The 19,402-nt window shown below is 42.0% G+C and overlaps 1 protein-coding gene across 2 annotated transcripts in view; it reads left to right on the forward strand.

The window, feature by feature from the left end:
• The window catches only part of BCAR3 (BCAR3 adaptor protein, NSP family member), a 282,586-nt gene that overhangs the window by 26,279 nt on the left and 236,905 nt on the right, over window positions 1-19,402 (forward strand). The window lies entirely within an intron of this gene.

Raw genomic sequence — 19,402 nt, forward strand, 5'->3', positions numbered from 1 at the left:
TGAATTTTCTCTGTAAGTTGCAAAGGTCCAATATTTAATACAGGTCACATTTTAGGATTAGAATTTTAATCCACTTTCAAGTAGTAAGTTTATTCCTCAAAAAATAAAAATAAAAGATCCAGAAAAGATCTAAGAATAGGAAGCAACCTACCTTTGTATCTTTCTCTAAGGCACATGCATTTTAATAGTTAAAAGCAAAAGCAAGTGGGCTTGGTAACCAGTGGGAAGAGTGGCCAGGGAAGGTGCTCCTGAAGTATGAATTGGTTAGCAAAGTCAGTTTAAAATGGGCAACCCAGCTGTGTGCGGTGGCTTACACCTGTAATCCCAGCACTTCAGGAGGCCGAGGCAGGCGGATCACGAGAGATTGAGACCATCCTGGCCAACATGGTGAAACCCTGTCTCTACTAAAAATACAAAAATTATCTGGGTGTGGCAGCACGCGCCTGTAATCCCAGCTACTTGGGAGCCTAAGGCAGCAGAATGGCTTGAACTGGGGAGACAGAGATTGCAGTGAGCCGAGATCACGCCACTGCACTCTAGCCTAGCGACAGAGCGAGACTCTGTCTCAGGGAAAAAAAAAAAAGGACAACCCACAGATAATACGATTATAACAACATGTGGATCAGTGCCTTTCTATCTCAACACAATTATAACATTTAATTGATACTTTTCTATTTATAAAAATATCATGTATACATTGCTGATACCTAATATCTAACAATTCTTTAGCACTTAACTATGTACCAACCACTGTTTTAGGTGCTTACACTCATTTGCTCATTTAATCATTACTGACCCACGGGGCTGTATTCCAGTGCCTCCTTAGCCTGCTCTTTAAAACCGTTCGTCACCCATCCACTTACTCTCCTCCACTTACCACTCTCTGAGAAACTATGTTTACTTCATTACTTGTCTGTGTCTCTCCACTAGAATGTAAGCTCCCTGATGGTGAGAATTTGTTTTATACCCAGCACCTAGAATAATGCCTGACATATAATGAAACAAATGCCTGGTCCTCAGTAAATACTTGATTAATGATGGAAAGTACTGTTACCTCCCATTTTACAGGTGAGAAAACAGGCTCTGAGTGGTTAAGTAGTTTGCTTAGATCACAGCTAGGAAGTGGCAGAATGGGATACAAACTCAGACACTTCCGCTCTGGAGATGCCTACAACCATGACAGTAGACAGCCCAGGTGCACAGCATTGAATCAGAGCAGGCCTGAGGTGGGGGCTTGTGTGGTAGGCATAGACCAAGATATTTAGCTTGTAGGAAGCAGAGGAAGGCCCTGAGAAGGAGGCAGTAGGCATTGAAGATTAACGTCAGCTTTGCGGCACTTGTGCTTTAGTCTGATCCTGGCTAACGGTGCTGGTATCAGTCTCTCATGAATATAATCACACAGAAACCAACAGATATTTCTGAACTCTGTGTGTGTGTAAAGCACTGACGTAGGTGTTAAGAAAACTGTTACAAAGTACAAAAAGAGACACTTGGCACTCAAGGAACTTATAATCTAATTGTGGAAAGCACTAGCATACGAAAAATAAAATAGCAAAGTCAGCAGTATTAAGAGTACTGTAAAGTGGCACGTGGTTGACAACCAAACCAGGGGCCCTGAGAACCAGTCTTCACCACTAAGGAGGGAGCAGTCACCAAAGCCTCGGTAGGCTGGGAAGCTTTGTGTGGTGTGGGGCGGTAGGGAGCAAAGCTTCTTTGGGACTGGCAGAGCCAAGAGGGCTTAGGAGGTCTAGGGGAAGGTGAACTGGGAGGGTAGGAAAGCACAGAGGAGGAGAGCCCCTTGGCAAAAAGTGCTGTGGGGCAAAATACTGCAAAGGTGATAGGCAGAGACGTGGCGGGTAAACAGGGCTAGTCAGCTGCAGCCGGTCAAAGCCAGGATGGAGAATGTCATGTGTAGTTTGTGCACGGATATCACCTTAAGCTGGGAAGCAACTCAGAGACTTACAGGGAAGGAGAATAGAAGAGGAGTAAGATTGGGAATGCTGCCAGAGATGACATGGAGAAGCACAGGGAAGGTCAGAGAACCAAATGGCTAAGGGCACAGGCTTTAGAGTCAGCCTGACTTCCACCTCTACCTCTGCCACTTCTGAACTGTATGAAGGCCGTGACACTCAACTTTCAGATTCATTTCCTCATCTGTAAATGAGAGAAAAAGAAAAAAGTTGTCTCATGGAATGTCTGTGAGGTTAATACAGTGAGGTAATATGATAACATATGTAAAATACTTAGCATAGTACTCAATAAATGGTAGCTTTCAAAAACCATGAAAGTGACCCACTGGGAATGTTGGGCTCTCAGCCCTGAGAACCAGAGAGCAATGCCAGACCATGGTGCCTGCTGCCCCTGCACTGGGGGTGACCCCTTTCAACCCCTGCTTTGATGCCCAGCGGCCCATTCCTTCCCTCATACTCACAAGTGCCTGCTCACATATAAGGCTAAATCAAACTCCTGCAGAAACACGACAGGAAGCTAAGATAACATAAAGCAGAAGCAGGGATTCCTGTTACCAGAACAGTGTTGGTTGAACAGGATGTGGGGGGACCAGGGAAACAGATGGCCGAGAGGCAGATATTGCGGAACCATCCAGGAAGTTATTGCCCTCCCAAGCTCAGGACAGAGAAGCTAGTTCTATTATTATAACTTTTTTTTTTTTTCCGGGGAGGAGGGGTGTGGTTTAATGTACTGATTACTTGCCTGCCCCTGAAGGCAGTTTCAGGACTTCAGCAAAATACAAGTTAGCACCTGTTTTTGTAAGTATAGCTAAGATAGTTTTAGTTTGGGGGGTTTTGTTTTGTTCTATCTTCATTTTTTGTTACATTCCTGAATATCTTGTTCCTAGCTATGGTGGTTGTTTTGACATTGTCAATCAAGAATTCAGTGGGCAATAGCTTAAATGCCTTCAATATTACCATCTATTGCTTGTTATAAACAGAGTTTTAATTTCTTTCTTTTTTTTTTTTTTTTTTTTTTTTTTTTTTTTTTTTTTTTTTGAGACAGAGTCTAGCTCTGTTGCCCAGGCTAGAATGCAGTGGCACAACCTTGGCTCACTGCAACCTCTGCCTCCTGGGTTCGAGTGATTCTCCTGTCTCAGCCTCCTGAGTAACTGGCATTACAGGTGCCCGCCACCACACCCAGCTAATTTTTGTATTTTTAGTAGAGACGGGGTTTCACTGTGTTGGCCAGGATAGTCTCAAACTCCTGACCTCATGATTTGCCTGCTGCAGCCTCCCAAAGTGCTGGGATTACAAGTGTGAGCCACCGTGCCCAGCCCAGAGTTTTAATTTCTAAAGGATTTTGTGAATTATTCACCGATGAAAGCAAAGCTAGAAATTGCAGCATAATTTCAAAATATTGCTTGGAGGATATGATCACGAGAAAACATAAAACTCTATTCTCCTGTCAATTCCTGAGCAAAAATTATCCTACAGTGATAGAATAGACTAGTCATAGGGGGCTTCCTGTGCAGCTAGTTTATATTATGTGCCTACTGTGGAGGGCTGCTTCCCTGCTTTGCGAAGCCCCACCTCTCACAACCTGCAGCACCAGCTTTACCAAGTGAGGTTCACTTTATGTTCAGCATTTACTGATCACCTGCTACGTGTAAGACATTCCTCTGAACATGCTCCTAATTCCATTCGTTGAGTCATCAATCCCCAGGAATCCCAAGATCCCCAAAATATGGAGACCCCACAGAGAAAGGCTCAAGTTCACTACTGCAGATACCTCTGTTCTGAAGAGTAAATTTGAGTAAGAAAAGAAACAACTAATTATGTTTATGCTGATAAATGTTTCTCTTCTTTCTCTCCTTCTTGATCTGCTTATTTCTCATAGTTCCCCGTCTCTGAGCTTCTCCCCGGGGCCTATAAAATGCATCTCACTGGCATCCTGGGAGAGCACTGAATAAATATAAAGCGATAATGAGGAGGAGGCAGCTCTGGGCCACCTGGGAGGTGATAAGTGCAGCCAAGAGGCCCAGTGGGACCTGAATGCCTGCTCAGACAGCCCAGGAATCTCAGGTGTGATATAATTGTTGCTCAGCTTGTTTCCTTTACCTAATAAACTGTAGCTCTGTGGGGCAAGTTGTATATTGTGCTCTCCATATAGCCCTAATGCAGCGCCTGGTGCTCCATAAATAGTTATTAAAAGTAGGAAAGAAGGCAGGCAGGCAAGGAGGAAGAAATGTGTGGGGGTGCACTTAAGCTTCTGAGGTTGTACATAAAATGTGGACAGAAACCTAAAGTCTAGGTAAGAGCGGAGTTTGCATTCCGTCTTTTAAGACAGAATCCCTGGGTTAGTTCAGGTGAAAGCCCTGTGGATAAAACCTGTTTGACGCCTGGTTTGTGGGAGTCAAGGGATGCATGCGCCTCCTCTGCTGGCTGCCACACAGGAACTGTGTTCAATCTCACAGGTGCATATCAGCCTGGGAGCAGCTGTGTGGCTGTTAACGCAGTGGATGCCGATGTAACAGCTGGTACACACACCAGTGGTGACCGCCAGATGGGCCCACAGGGCAAAAACACTAAAGGCCAGGCCTCCTTCTCCCTGGGGGCTGCCCAGAGTTCTTTCACAACAGCGACAAAGGCAGAGCCCAAGCCCATTGGAGGTTTTGCGGGTAGTGGACATGAATCCTGAAGAGCAGCTTTGGCACTCCGGGGACCACCAGGCCCTGCCCGCCCAGAAGTCATAGCAGCCAGTGCAGACTTTAGCTTAGGAATACACTGCATGACCATCTCTGTGGGACCCCTTCACCCTCACCATCCTGTGAGATGTGGAAATTGAGGTTCAATAAGGCTGAATAACTTGTCTAAGGTCACACAACCAGTGGAGTGTCAGAGTTCGTACTCAGGGCATCTGGTCCTTTGTCAATCACATCAGCAGAGGCATAGCAGCTGCAATGTTGAGAATACACTTGATCTTAGCCAAAAGGCCAAGGAGTGACGCAATGTTGAGAATAACCAGCAGAGGACAGCCTCCACCAAGAGGCCATTTACTGCCTTTGCAGCAATCAAAGCTAACATACCAGTATTGGGGCATATGTCACCATGGGCTCCCTGATCCCTGACAAGATACACTGAAAAGGATCCAACATCAATTCTGTGATTTTCCTGTCATAAAAAGCTTACCTAAACCTAATCCTGAAATACCAGATAAACTCAAAATCAGGGGCAGTCTATTAAGCAACTGGCTAGTACCCTTCAAAATTGCTAAGGTCCAAAAAGTTAAAGAAAGGCAGAACTGTTCCAGGGTAAAGGAGGGCCATACAGCTAAATGCAATTAAATGCAATAAATGATTGATCTTTCATTGGATCCTGGGCTGAGAAAAAAGCAATACAAAATATAAAGGACATTATTGGGACAATTGATATAATCTGAATTTGAACTGTGGTTTAGATAGTAGTATTGTATCAATGTTAAGTTTCCTAAAGTTGTAATCATAATATGTTTACATAACAGAATGTCTTTGATCTCAGAAATATTAAGGGGTAAAGGGGTACAATGTCTCCAACTAGCTTTAAAATAGTCAAGAAAGAACACAGAGATAGTGATAAGGTCACAAAAGAAATGGAGCAAAATGTAAGCAATAGGTGAATCTGGGCAAAGGGCACATGGACGTCCCTTATACTATACTTACAATTTTTCTGTAACTTTTAAATTATATCCGTATTAAAAGTGAATGAGAGAGAGAGAAAAACTGTCCTAGTTTTCCAGAGCTTTGGCCTTGTGGTGGCCACACCCAATTTGAGTCAATGAAAGCTTTCTCAGTGAGAGGGTGGGGACAGTGAGGAGAGGCCTCTTTTTAGTAAAGTGTGGCTTCAGACCACTGTGGAGTGCTGACCTTTGCCCTGGACTGGCCAGAGTGACTGCATACAAAGCTTACCTGATAATAGATTTACCTGACCTGGGAGACAGCCTTTGCTTAGACATTTTGAGGGAGTGAATATAATTCACACCTATAGGCAGAGGAGGAACAGTGGACCAAGCTGAAGGCAGAATGGAGCTCTGGGGGCTGGGGACACAGGGAGCATTCCAGGGCCTGTGAAATACAGAGAAGGAGAAAGGAGGGTCATCATGGGAAGGGATGCAGGGTGGAACCACCACCTACAGCTTTGCTGGGGCAATCCTTCCAAAAGGTAAGACTGCTGAAATCTGAATGAGCAGGGGAAATATTAACAGTAAAAAGACTGCTAGGAGGGGTAGCCATGAAAAAGGACATAGAGTAGAAAAAGCCGATGGGAATGATATAGACAATGATGTGTGTTAGAACCACTTGGAGGACTATCGGAATTCTGATTCTTTTAGGCCTGGGATAGGGGTTAGAGAATTTACATTTCTAAGAAACTACCTAGTGCTGCTGGTCTGGACCACACTGTGAGTTGCAGTGGTGTCACAGATGGTTGTGTCCAGCCCACCCTGGAGGAGTAATGCCTGTGAGGAACATGTGAGAGTCACATTCAAAGAGGTCCAGGGTTGACCCTGCGGTACCTCTAGCTGGGCAGTAGGGATTAGGGACAGACAGCCTCATGGATGAAATGCCACTTAAACTGGGTTTCAGAGGAGCTGGGGTAGAGGAGGGCCTTCTAAGGAAGCAAAGACACAGAAAACAGTCCAGTCCAGTTTGTCATTTGGGTTCCCCAGGGAAATGGTGGGCAGAAAGGTAGTCGAAGGGCCTGAGTGCCAGGTCAGGAGTTTGGATCACATTTGGCAGGTGGTGCAGACCCTATGGTGGAGACATGACAGAGAGAGGGCTTTCAAAAGATTGACCTGGTAGAGGTATGAAGGGGAGATAGGAGAGGGGGAGACTTGAGGTGGGAAAACTAGACAGGAGGTGCCAGCGGTGGGCTTCCTGGGAGGGAAGGGCCTGGGGAAAGGGGATGGCAAGGGTGCATGGAAAATAAGGGAGTCTAAGCATTCTAGCTAAATGGGAAGTAGAGTTACACGAAGAATCCATTTGTTCTATTAGACTTTTGGCCTTGAGTTACCACCAAAATTGATATGAAGCATTCAAGTCTTCAAAGATGTTTTTTAAGAAATCAATCCATTAAATGTATTTACAGGACATTTATTACTGAAAATTAAGTGTGAGCTTTCAGGCGAACATATTCAAAAGTCTCCTAAGCAGCAAGTGGGCAGATGGAGACAGCAATGTGCTGGGAAACGTTTACCAACAGGCTGGGAATCAGGAGAGCCCTGATTTGTAGCGAATGTCAATTTCCAACCTATAAAATTCTCTCATAATGGCCAACTTCAAGCTAACAACATGATGTCAACTAGCTTGTAAAATTCCAAAACTGTAACAGTTGGCTCTTGGGAGCCAGTACGAGCTGTTTCTAGCACACTCCAGAATGTAGAACAAATGACAGGAAATGGTTGGAGCCACTGCATAAGTAGTGAGTACGTTTCTTTTCAGCATTGGTTTCTGAACCCAGAGAGCCAGGATTACCTGTGGAAGAAGCTCACAGGCCAGGTGACTGGTTCCCAAGCATTGGAGCGTCGGTTAACAACAGTTCTTTCCAAAGAATGGAAAATGGTTCTATCCAAAGAATGGAAATAGGTTGGATTTGTTCTAAAGCCCCAAAGCCAGGAGGATTATTTTACATAATAGTGAAGCATAAAGGAAAGGGAAGAGTCTTAAAACTAAGAGGAAAGAGACCTGGTGTTTGAACGTATCTCTATCTCTGATACTTAGCAGCTGCGTGCTTAACTGCTTTGAGCCTCACCCTCTGTCTTTGAAAGCAACGACAATACTAATAGTATACACAGCTCCATGCAAAGCCCAGAAGGCATTCCATATCAGTCAGACTTCACAACCCTCCCTTTCTTCCCTGCTAAAGCGTTCACCCTTCTCCGCTTAGGTTTATGCTGCCCCAGACCCTGTATCTGTCCTATAGAATCCATCCTCTAGTGCTGAGGGATGTCCCACATCTTCAGGGTCAATCTGGAAGCCACATTAGCCAGTCTGCTGCAGAGAAGAAGGAAAAGCGAGAGAAGTTGATTGTGTCCCCATCAGCTTTTGTGACTGTGCTTTGGTCCTTCACAAGCTGTACTTCTTGCCCTTGGATTCTAGTCTTTCTTTTTTCTGAAAATTTTTTCTTTTGGCTTAAAATTGGGATTCTGTTACCTGCAACCCAAAGAGCTGAGATACCCTAATTATCTTCCTTCAAAAATTCTGTTAGAGACAAAAGACACTGGCCCAGGAATCAGATTTGAGTTCTGACCTTGGACAAATGACTTCACCTCTCTGGGTCTTGGTTTCTTATCTGTAAGATGAACCGATGAACCAAATGAATGTAAATGAATTTTAGCACCAGTGTACCGCTCTGTTCTACATATCTTTAGCCTAATGGGAGTATATTAGAGTTAAATGCCCACTCAATTCCACTAGTCAGAAATGAGTTGATTTGAATGACCAGAGAGCTTGGGACAGTATTCGCACAGTGCTGATTAACTCCCTAGCCAGTCCTATCTGGGCAGAGGTGATACCTTAGTTCGCCTGGTGTCTGTAGAGGGTCCTGGAACTTGTGTAGAATTTCGAAAGGCTGCTGACCGTGGGCCTTGGCATGCATGGAGCAGGATGATGCTGCAGCGACGTGAGGTTTTCATGAACATTTTTGAAGCCATGAAAGTGTCCTAGGGTTCCTGACCTGGCATCAGAGTGTGCTAATGTGGGCCAGTTTCCTGTCTGAGACTTTGAGAGATGGATGGGAAGAGGTGAACATTTCATCAGTCATAACCATCTTTAGTATTCATCCTGGGAGATGCTTTCCCTGTGCTCAGGGAAAACTTGAGGGCTAATTGTCAAAAGTGTGTGTGTGTGTGTGTGTGTGTTTTTTTTTTATGGTAACAATAAAAGAGTAATTGCTGTGGAAGATGCATATATTTATAAACTGTAAAGAAGAAAGTGAAATAATCTGTTAGCCAAAGACCTGGAGATAACTTCTAACAGCAATTTCTTTTTTTGTTTTTTGAGATGGAGTCTTGCTCTGTCACCCAGGCTGGAGTGACGTGGCATGATCTTGGCTCACTGCAACCTCCGCCTTCCAGGTTCAAGCAATTCTCCTGCCTCAACCTCCTGAGTAGCTGGAATTACAGGCACATGCCACCATACCTAGCTAATTTTTGTATATTTTTTAGTAGAGCCATGTTGGCCAGGCTGGTCTCGAACTCCTGACCTCAGGTGATCTGCCCGCCTTGGCCTCCCAAAGTTCTGGGATTACAGGTATGAGCCACCACGTCGGGCCAGCAGTTTCATTTACATCCCTCTAATTGTAAGCCATCGGGTTTCACAGAGTCTTGCAAACTGCTTATCTTAGAAATGTTTGGGAGAATTCCTCATTAAAGATCTTTATTAGGTCTTCAATTTTTTTTTTTTTTTTTTTTTTTGAGACAAAGTCTTATTTTGTCACCCAGGTTGGAGTGCAAAGGCGCTATCTCAGCTCACCGCAACCTCCACCTCCCGAGTTCAAGTGATTCTCCTGCCTCAGCCTCCCAAATAGTTGGGATTATAGGCACCCACCACCACGCCCTGCTAATTTTTGTATTTTTAGTAGAGACGGGGTTTTGCCATGTTGGTCAGAGTGGTCTCAAACTCCTAATCCCAGGTGATCTGCCTGCCTCAGCCTCCCAAAGTGCTGGGATTACAGGCGTGAGCCACTGTGCCCAGCAGGTCTTTAATGATTTAAGATCAAATAGTACCAAAGACTTTATCATGAAAAACAGAAATTACCTTCCCCACTACTCCCCCCTCTAACACCCCCCAGCCTTGATCCCCCAAATAAAATTTTAAGCATCTTTGTTTTGAGTTTTTTTGGTGGTTACCTCCAACAGAAGATGCTATTTATTAGTTTAGCAACTTTAGTGTTTTCTATTGACTTTCTACAGTGATAGAGGAGTCAGCTACTTCTATCCCACTCCTGCCTCCTCCCCTATCCTTCTAAATATAGTGAAATCATTATTTTCAGATCTTTCTCTATCTCCTCCTCAACTTCAAAGAACACAATTAAACCCCCATTTCCTGTTCCATCAAATGTAGATAATATCTCTTTACTCTTCACTTTGTCAAAGGAGCACTTGGCACCCTACCTTTCCCTCCCACTTCTCTCTCTCTTCTACTTCCCAACCTCTGTCAGTCTGTTATATACTTTTACACTTTGTTTTGAAATCATTGTTGAGTTGGTTATGTTTGTCTAATGTTGATTCTACAAGGTGAAGACCAGAAAATAATATTTATCTTATTTTGCCTATAGAAATATAGTTCACAGCAGATAAAGTAGTGAACTAGGATTACATTTCTTTATGGAACCAATGTCCCTACCCAATAGATAATATTTGTGGAACAAATTATCTTATTTTCTTTTGTTTTTAATCCCACCAATTTTCTTTATCTTATCCTCATATCATGCTTTTAATCAAGCTATTTTTTTAACTGATTCTACTTCTGTTTGTTTCAGCTCCCCTCCAAAAACGAAACAAAACTAAAAAACTCTGTAGCTCTCTATCTTCTCTCGTTTCCTCTGGGTCTGTAACATGGTTGCCATACTCCAATTTCTCTTCATTTCTCTCAATGTTCAGAGTCACATTTTTCAAGCCCTCAACAGCTTCCTTTCTTAATCTATACATTCATTTTGCTGGAATGTATTCTCAGGTAACTTTCTAGAAAATGCTATACAGGAGGTACAATTCTGCTTTCATATCTGAAAATGCCTTTATTCAACTTTTCACTTAACTAATAAATTGGCTGGGTATAAAATTCTAGGTCAAATACTGTATTACTGAAAATAGAATCTGTGGTTTTTTTCTAGAATCTGTTAGCATCTACTTTTTATTCTTGGTGCTCTGAAAGTTTTCAGTGGTGTGTCTATGTGTGGGTCTTTTTGATTCATTTGTTCTGGGCATTCATTGGGCCTGTTGGGGCTCTGAAAACAGTAGTCAAAAATACGGTGCTTTAACATGTTAAACTAATGAAGCAGACTTAAGGTCTTTCTCTGATATTCTCCACCTCCCTTTCTCTCTGATCCTCTTTCTGAATGTACAGAGAGGGACTCTCTCTGCAATTTTTTTTTTTTTTTTAAAGAGTTTTGCTCTGTCACCCAGGATGGAGTGCAGTGGTGTGATCTCAGCTCACTGCAACTTCTGCCTTCCGGAACCTCCCACCTCAGACCCACAATTTCACTGTCAAGTAGCTGGGACTACAGGTCTGTACCACCACACCTGGCTAATTTTTGTTATTTTTTTGTAGAGACAGGGTTTTGCCATGTTGCCAAGGCTGACCTGGAACTCCTGGGCTCAAGTAGTCCTCCTGCCTCTGGCTTCTAAAGTGTTGAGATTATAGCCATGAACCACCGGAATTTTCTTATCTGACCCAGGAAACTTCTTTCCAAAAGAAGTGCAGTTGTCTTAAGACTCCTTCCCTAGGAATCTCACCAACTAACCAGGAAAGATTAACCACTGGAGAGAAGAAACAGGGGATCATCACCACATCCACACAGACTATTAATCTGTTCTTCTGAGAGTAGCACAGAGAGATTACCTGGGGAACTTAATCTGCATAATAAGACAACTTTTGTTCACAGTGAAGTTCCACCCCTAGCCTTCCCACCACCTCCTGCAGAGCTCAAAGGAAGTTTTTCCCAGGCCATTGTTCTTTGTGCTCATTCATTTCCCCTGAAAATCATTTATTCCCATACCCATCATTCTCCATCTCCCCTTCCTCTATGATAAAGGATATATAACCCTCATTGGGTTATTGGGTAGTCATTCTCATGGGATTTTCCTGTGCTTCGGCATGTTAAATAATTTTTTCCCCCTCAGCAATCCTTGTTCTGATATTAAAGAAATTTTGTATGTCTTTTTCTCCTATTAATCTGTCTTTTTTTTCAGTTCACTTTCAGTGAACCTTCAATGGATGGAGAAGAGGCTTTCCTCCACCCCTACAGGCCATATCAATCCAAGACACGTGCTCTTCTAAATTTTAGAAAATTCTACTATATATTTTTTTTCTTTTGAGATAGGGTCTCACTTTGTCATCCAGGCTGGAGTGCAGTGGCATGATCTCCGCTCACTGCAGCCTCAATCTCCTGGGCTCAAGCAATCCTCCCACCTAGGCCCCTCGAGTAGCTGGGACTACAGGTGCACACCATCATGCCAGCTAATTTTTGTAGAGATGGGGGTTTGCCATTTTGCCAAGGCTGGTCTTGAACTCCTGAGCTCAGATCTGCCCACCTTTGCCTCCCAAAGTGCTGGAATTACAGGTATAAGCCACCATGCCCGGCATTCTACTGTTCTTTTATAACTTCTATTGAGGTTCAGAAAATGATAACCCAAAATATGATGCTTTGACATGATGAGTGCTTTGAGTTAAAGAAAATTGAAAGACCTAAGAAATAAGCCACAGAATCAAGGTCTCTTTCTGACATTTCCCCAGCCTCATCTTTCTGATCCTTTTTCTGGAAGCAATGAGAAGGGCTCTCTCTAGAAGTTTCTTTATCTTACTGAAAAAAACTTCTGAAGGAAACACAATTGTCTTAAAACCCCCTCCTAGGAATCTCATCAAATAACCAGGAAAGATTAACCACTAAAAGTTGTCGCCACACCTGAACAGAGTTTTCATCTGTTCTTCTGAGAACAGTTCCAAGAGATTACCTAAGAAACTTTATCTACATAATAAGACAACCTTTGTTCTTGCACAGTTTCACCTCTCACCTTCCGTGTTAGTCCCATCCAGCTTTCAAAGGTAATCATTTATAAAATAGTGTCTGCCTCCCAGGTTCAAATATCACTCTCCTATGAAGAGAATATTTAAGCCTCAACCATCTGGCCTCTCTTTGAGTCTCATGCTTTTGTATGGCTCCTGTGTTTATGCACATCAAATGAATTTGTATGCCTTTTTCTCATATTAATCTGTCCATGGTTAGATCATTCCAGCAAACTTTCAGAGTCGGTAGAAGGCAAAGTTTTTCCTCTTCAACACTATGCTTCTTTCCTTTTAACATTTTTCTCTTTTTGAAATTCCTGTCATTTAGATCTCAAATCTTTATATCACCCCTTTAGACCTTTTGTCTTTTTTTAATCATATTTTATATTTCTTTTCAAATCTATACTTGGGAGATTTCTTTGACTTCATTATTTAACCTTATTATTGTTATTTTGGAAACCATATTTTTAATTTCAAAAAGTTCTTTCTTGTTTCCTGATTGTTTCTTTTTCATAACACCCTCTTCTTGTTTTGCCACTGTGACATATTTTTCGTAGTTTTCTCTAAGGTTTTTAAAAGTTTTTGTTCATTTATTTAATCCTTTTTTTCCCCCATGAATTATCTCTGTCTCCTCTAAAATTATGTTTGTCTGTTGATTTATTTTTCCTTTTTCCTATTGCAGACTTTCCTCTCATGTCTGTTTATTCTTGGATTTTCATTTCTGTTTAAGACTGAGGCAATAAGGAGGCTGATAGAAAATCTTAAGAACATAGAGAGAGCTTGTCCACTGTCAGGGAATGTTGACAATAAGTCATTCTTTTCGTTGAGGGTCCCTAAAGGCAGGAATGCAGAAGGCTTCACTGTGGACTTCCAAATCCCATATTGGCTGTCCTAGTTCTCCACAGGCTGTCTATACAGTCTCTTCAGAGACACACTCTCCAGTGTTTTACTGAGAAGTGATTGACACCTGTCTAATCTATACAAGCAAGGGTGTCAACTATTGCACATATAGAACTTCAATGGGTTTCAGCCCCATTTTCCATTACTGCTATCTAGGATCCTTTACATTTCCAGACTGAAGCACCTCTCACCTTCTGTGGAGAGACCTTGAGCTCTTAGCTGCAGCTCACTCCACCCTGCTGTATTAGTCAATATTCATACAACTATTTCTGTTTCCAAGAAATCTGTTGAAATCTCTATAAAGCAGATTCCTGTGTTCTTCTTTATTGTAGGCTTATGACATTTTAATTCCTGAGCTAGAAGATTCCTGGGCTTAAATTGCCATATGGTACTCTATAACATGGTTGTATGTTAAATTGTAGCAAATGTATAAACAATGTTATGATGAAGATCCTGGTAGCTAAATCATTACACATCTCCATGATTTTTCATTTAGAATAAATTGTGAGAAAAATTGCTGCATTAAAATGGAAACAGTTGTGTTTTAAAATAAAATAAACATGCATTTACCTTAGGGTCCAGAAATTCCACTTATAAGTACTTACCCAAAAGAAGTGAAACATAATTCCACACAAAAACTTGTACACAAGTGTTCATAACAAGTTTATTGTATCCATGATGGCTAAAGACCGGAAACAACTCAAATGTTCATCAACTGATTAATGGATAAGCAAATTGTTACACAGTTGTTCCTCCTTATCCATGGTTTCACTTTCTGCAGTTTTAGTTACTTGCAGTGAACTTGGGTCCAAAAATATTAAGTGGAAAATTCCAGAAATAAACAATTTCCAAGTTTTAAATTGCATCCTGTTCTGAGTAGTGCGATAAAATCTCATGCTGGCCGACTCTGTCCTGCCCAGGATGTGAATCATTTCTTTGTCCAGCACATGCACACTATATACACTGCCTGTCTGTTAGTCGCTTAATAGCCATCTTGGTTATCAGATTGGCCCTCACAGTATCACAGTACTTGTGTTCAAGGAATCCCTGTTTTACTTAATACTGCCCCCAAAGTGCAAGAGTAGTGATACTGGCATATTATTATAAATGTTCTATTTTACTGTTAGTTATTGTTGTTAATCTCTTACTGTGCCTAGTTTGTAAATTAAACTTTATCATAGGTATGCGTGATACCTATCTCAGAAGAAGAAAAATTTGAACAAAAATTTCATTTTTACAAGAGGTCCAAAATGGCTGTAGGTTAGGCATATGGGTAATAGAAGCTAGGCCTACGAATTAAAGCTGAATTCTCACCTGTGAGGCTGGAGTTTGCCAAAATTAAAAACAAATTATTTTTTAATGTATTTGAAATAGAGATGGGATCTCACTATGTTGTATAGGCTGGTGTCAAACTCCTGGTCATAAGCCATCCTCCCACCTCAGCCTCCCAAAGTGCTGGGATTACAGGCATAAGCTGCCATGCCCAGCCTTCAGATATTTCACTGACATGTACTTATGGCCACTTTGCCTATCAGATGAAGCACAGAGGCAGGATAGGATCAATCATCCCTCTCCAGAACCTAAGATGCCTACATATGTGTTAAACTTTTACCCTATATAAATCAATAACATATTTTAAGAATGTCACCTTAGCTTCACTGCTCCCTGTTTTCATTTTCTGTGTTGCAAACATATAAATACTGTGCCTCCTGTACCCATTTGGGGATGCCTTCTCGGTGTGCCCTGAGTTTGTGTTTCCAAGCTATAGTTCTTACACTTGGCTCAGAATAAAATTAACTTTGATTTCTTTAAGTCTATAGTTCCAGTTATTAGGCTTAACCTTTTGGGTCCACAGATGACATAGTTGGCAGGATTCTAGCAGAATCCATGGACACCCAGGACTCATTCTCTGGGACTCAGCACTTAGTACCAGCATGAACTTATTGTGTTTGAACTGACTCTGGAGGAGCCACTAGGTATACAGGGTGAGTTGCCTGGAATCTGGACCTCTCTCTTTTTTTGGTAGAGGTCTATTTCACTTTATTCTAAATATTTCCAGAATCAGTAAAAGGAATAGTAAATCCTGAGTTTGCTAAATTCTTCCTATGCTTGTTATTATTATTCTAAATTGCTAGGAAGGAAGAAAGGAAAAAGGTCAACTAAGCATTGCTGCAGGTTGGAGTGGCAGTTTCTTTGATCAGCTGAGTGTTTTCAAAGCTCTTTTGTCTGGTCCAACCCTTACATTCTATATGTGAACCACTGAGACAGAATTGCTCTGAAAGTATGGGACACTTCCTTCCTCCAGCCTGAATCTCGGGTATTCTTAGGTGACTAAAAATCTTGTGGAGGTACTGCAGGAGATCCCTCCTGACATGTAATTTGGTCCCAAAGGGCTTCACCATCAACAGAAAAATACTTCAATTGCAATAGATCCTCCAGGGGATGCTTATAAAGGTTGGTCACCTCGCATTTGAAGTACCTCACTGCTTCAACAGGTTAGCATCTCCCGAGATGGGGAAGATTAACTCCAGGGTAAGAGCCTGAGAAGTGAAGTTCATAAGCAGCACACTTTTGACCCTGAACACAATTAGTTGGTTGCAGACAAAGGAGAAGAGGGGAGTCTCTTTATGTGCACAATTGGAAAGAGCTGGCTCAGAAACAAAAAGAATGGAATAGTTTTTTCCAGGGGTATTTAGAAGCTTCTAAAAGAGGGAATGATAAAATTGCTTCCATTCAGAAGGTGGGACACAAGATTTTGGAAACTGTTTCTCTACTGCAAAAATTATCTGAAGTTTCCACTGTCTCTCACCTCCTCCTCTGACCATTCCTTCTTCTGATCCTCCAGAACCCTTTTATTCTTTGCTTTCAAAACTGCTGGCCTAGAGTTTACTCCGTCTTCCATAACCCACAGAGGTTTTGACAGCATACATTAAAGAAAAGCCTGACCCAAGGGGAAAACCTTCAGTGGCCCATACTCGCTGGACCAAGGCAGAACTTAGAGCTCTTACTAAGGAATTTCCAGATCCTACCCAGGATCCTACTGGTTTTACTTAGGAGTTTAGTCTAGTCGTAAGAAAATATAAATCTTGGCCATTTAGCTCTGTGTCAGTTGGTTCACATGTTAGTATCTGAAAGAAAAGCAAGGGAATGGGTGTCAAAGGCTGACTGGAAAGATCCACTAAACAATTTTCTTTTTTTTTTCTTTTAAAGTTGAGATCTGACTCTGCTGCCCAGGCAGGTGTGCAGTGCAGTGCTGTGGTGTGATTATGGCTCATTGTAGCCTTTAACGCCTGGGTTCAAATGATCTTCCCACCTCAGCCTCTTGAGTACCTGGGACTACAGGCATGCATCACCACACCTGGCTAATTTTTTTAAATTTTAAACTTTTTTATTTTTTTTGAGATGGAGTCTCGCTCTGTTGCCAGGCTGCAGTGCAGTGGCACAATCCCGGCTCACTGCAACCTCCGCCTCCCAGGTTCAAGTGATTCTCCTGCCTCAGCCTCCTGAGGAGCTGGGATTACAGGCTCGTGCTAATTTTTGTATTTTTAGTAGAGACAGGGTTACACCATGTTGACCAGGCTGGTCTCAATCTCCTGACCTCATGATCTGCCCATCTCGGCCTCCCAAAGTGCTGGGATTACAGACGTGAGCCACTGCACCTGGCTAATTTTAAACATTTTTTGTAGAGATAAGGTCTTACTATGTTCCCTAGGCTGGTCTCTAACTCTTGGCCTCAAATGATTCTCCTGCATTGGCCTCCCAAGTTGCTGGGATTGTAGGCGTGAGCCACCACACCCGAGAAATTATCTTCATAAACAAACAGCTGCAGACCAAGCAAAAGCTTGAGAACTGACAAACCATTTAGCCTAAACAATTCGCCTGATATTTCCTAAGACCTCTGACTGGTCTAAAGTCCAGCAATGTAAACAAAAACCAAACAAGATCATGCTGGACTACTATGAAAGATTTGAAAAGGGTTTTAGACAATATTTGGAAATGAATGAAGAAAGTCTCAGGAATCATCAGAATGATTCTATTTTAATTTTAACCTTCTTTAAGAGATTAGATGAGCAATTGGCCAAGGTGGTCAAAATGCACCAAATAAACTGGGATTCTGTGCACAGTTTGGAGCTGGTGAAACTTGCTGACAAATTGGCCAGTTATACAGAATAAGAAAGACAACAAAACGGCTAAAATCATGAATTTACAGATTCAACAACTTACTGCTCAGTTTACCTTATCTAAACAGAGGCCTTGCTTTCAAAAGAAGCCTCAGAAACATCTAAAGATGTTTGTTGTTATTGCAAGAAAACAGGACATCTAAAGAAAAATTGCAGAGGCCAGGTGCGGTGGCTCACGCCTGTAATCCCAGCACTTTGGGAGGCTGAGGCGGGTGGATCACGAGGTCAGGAGATGGAGACCCTCCTGGCTAACATGGTGAAACCCCATCTCTACTAAAAATACAAAAAAAAAAAAAAAAAAAAAATTAGCTGGGCGTGGTGCCAGGTGCCTGTAGTCCCAGCTACTCGGGAGGCTGAGGCAGGAGAATGGCGTGAACTCGAGAGGCGGAGCTTGCAGTGAGCCGAGATTGCGCCACTGTACTCCAGCCTGGGTGACAGAGCAAGACTCCATCTCAGAAAAAAAAGAAAAGGAAAGAAAAGAAAAATTGCCGAATACTGAAATGCGCACAGAAACAAAAGGAAGAAAAGGAAAATAGGAATAGGGTCTCCGAGGGAATCAAGAGGGTTTTCCCTTTTCTTTTGCAATACTCTGCAGGAAGTGAAACTATGTATAAATGGAGAATAAATGAAAGCATTAGTTGACATGGGAGCTACCCTTTCTGTTCTCAACCCTACCTTTTTAAAGAATGTTCTTCCTCAGAGTAATCAAACAGTTCAAATGGTAGGGATATCTACTCAACTAGTGACTATATGCAAATCAGAATCTCTGCCTTTCCAGTAGGGAAATTTAGATGGACATCCTTCTTTTCTTTGGAGCCTTCTACACCAATACATCTTATGGGAGGAGATTTTCTAGAACTTCATAATGCTCATATTTCTTTTCCAAAAAGAAGAAGAATGTTTTAAAAAAAAACTGAAAAAGGATTGATTCAAAATGATAAATCAGAAAATTCAGAGCAGATAGTCATCCAAATTCAATCATCAAGTATTAAGACAAAAAAAGAACTTGATGCTTTCTTTCTTTATTATTTATTTATTTATTTAGAGATGGAGTCTCACTCCGTCACCCAGGCTGGAATGCAGTGGCATAATCTCAGCTCACTGCAACCTCTGCCTCCAGGGTTTAACCAATTCTTCTCCCTCAGCCTCCAAACTAGCTGGGATTACTGATGAACACCACCACGCCCAGCTAATTTTTTTGTATTTTTAGTAGAGACAGGGTTTCACCATGTTGGCCAGGCTTGTTTAGAACTCCTGACCTCAAGGGATCCGCCCACCTTGGCTTCCCAAAGTGCTAGGATTACAGATGTGAGCCACTATGCCCAGCCATCTTGATGCTTTATTAAGCCAAATCCCTAATTATTTATGGTCTGAATCATCTACCAATGTTATTAAAATCTTAACAGCTACCCCAATGTGGACATGAATGGATCCAAATAAACCATTTCCACTTCCAAATATTAAACAATATCAGGAGTAACAACAGAAATAAAATCAATAATCAAACATTTTATTGATAAATGATGGATTATCCCTTCCACCAGTCCTTGTAATACTCCCATCCTCCCAGCATGAAAACCTAATGGGAAGGAATGGAGCTTTGTACAAGATT

The sequence above is a fragment of the Chlorocebus sabaeus genome, chromosome 20 (assembly GCF_047675955.1).
Source record: "Chlorocebus sabaeus isolate Y175 chromosome 20, mChlSab1.0.hap1, whole genome shotgun sequence".
Lineage (NCBI taxonomy): Eukaryota > Metazoa > Chordata > Mammalia > Primates > Cercopithecidae > Chlorocebus > Chlorocebus sabaeus.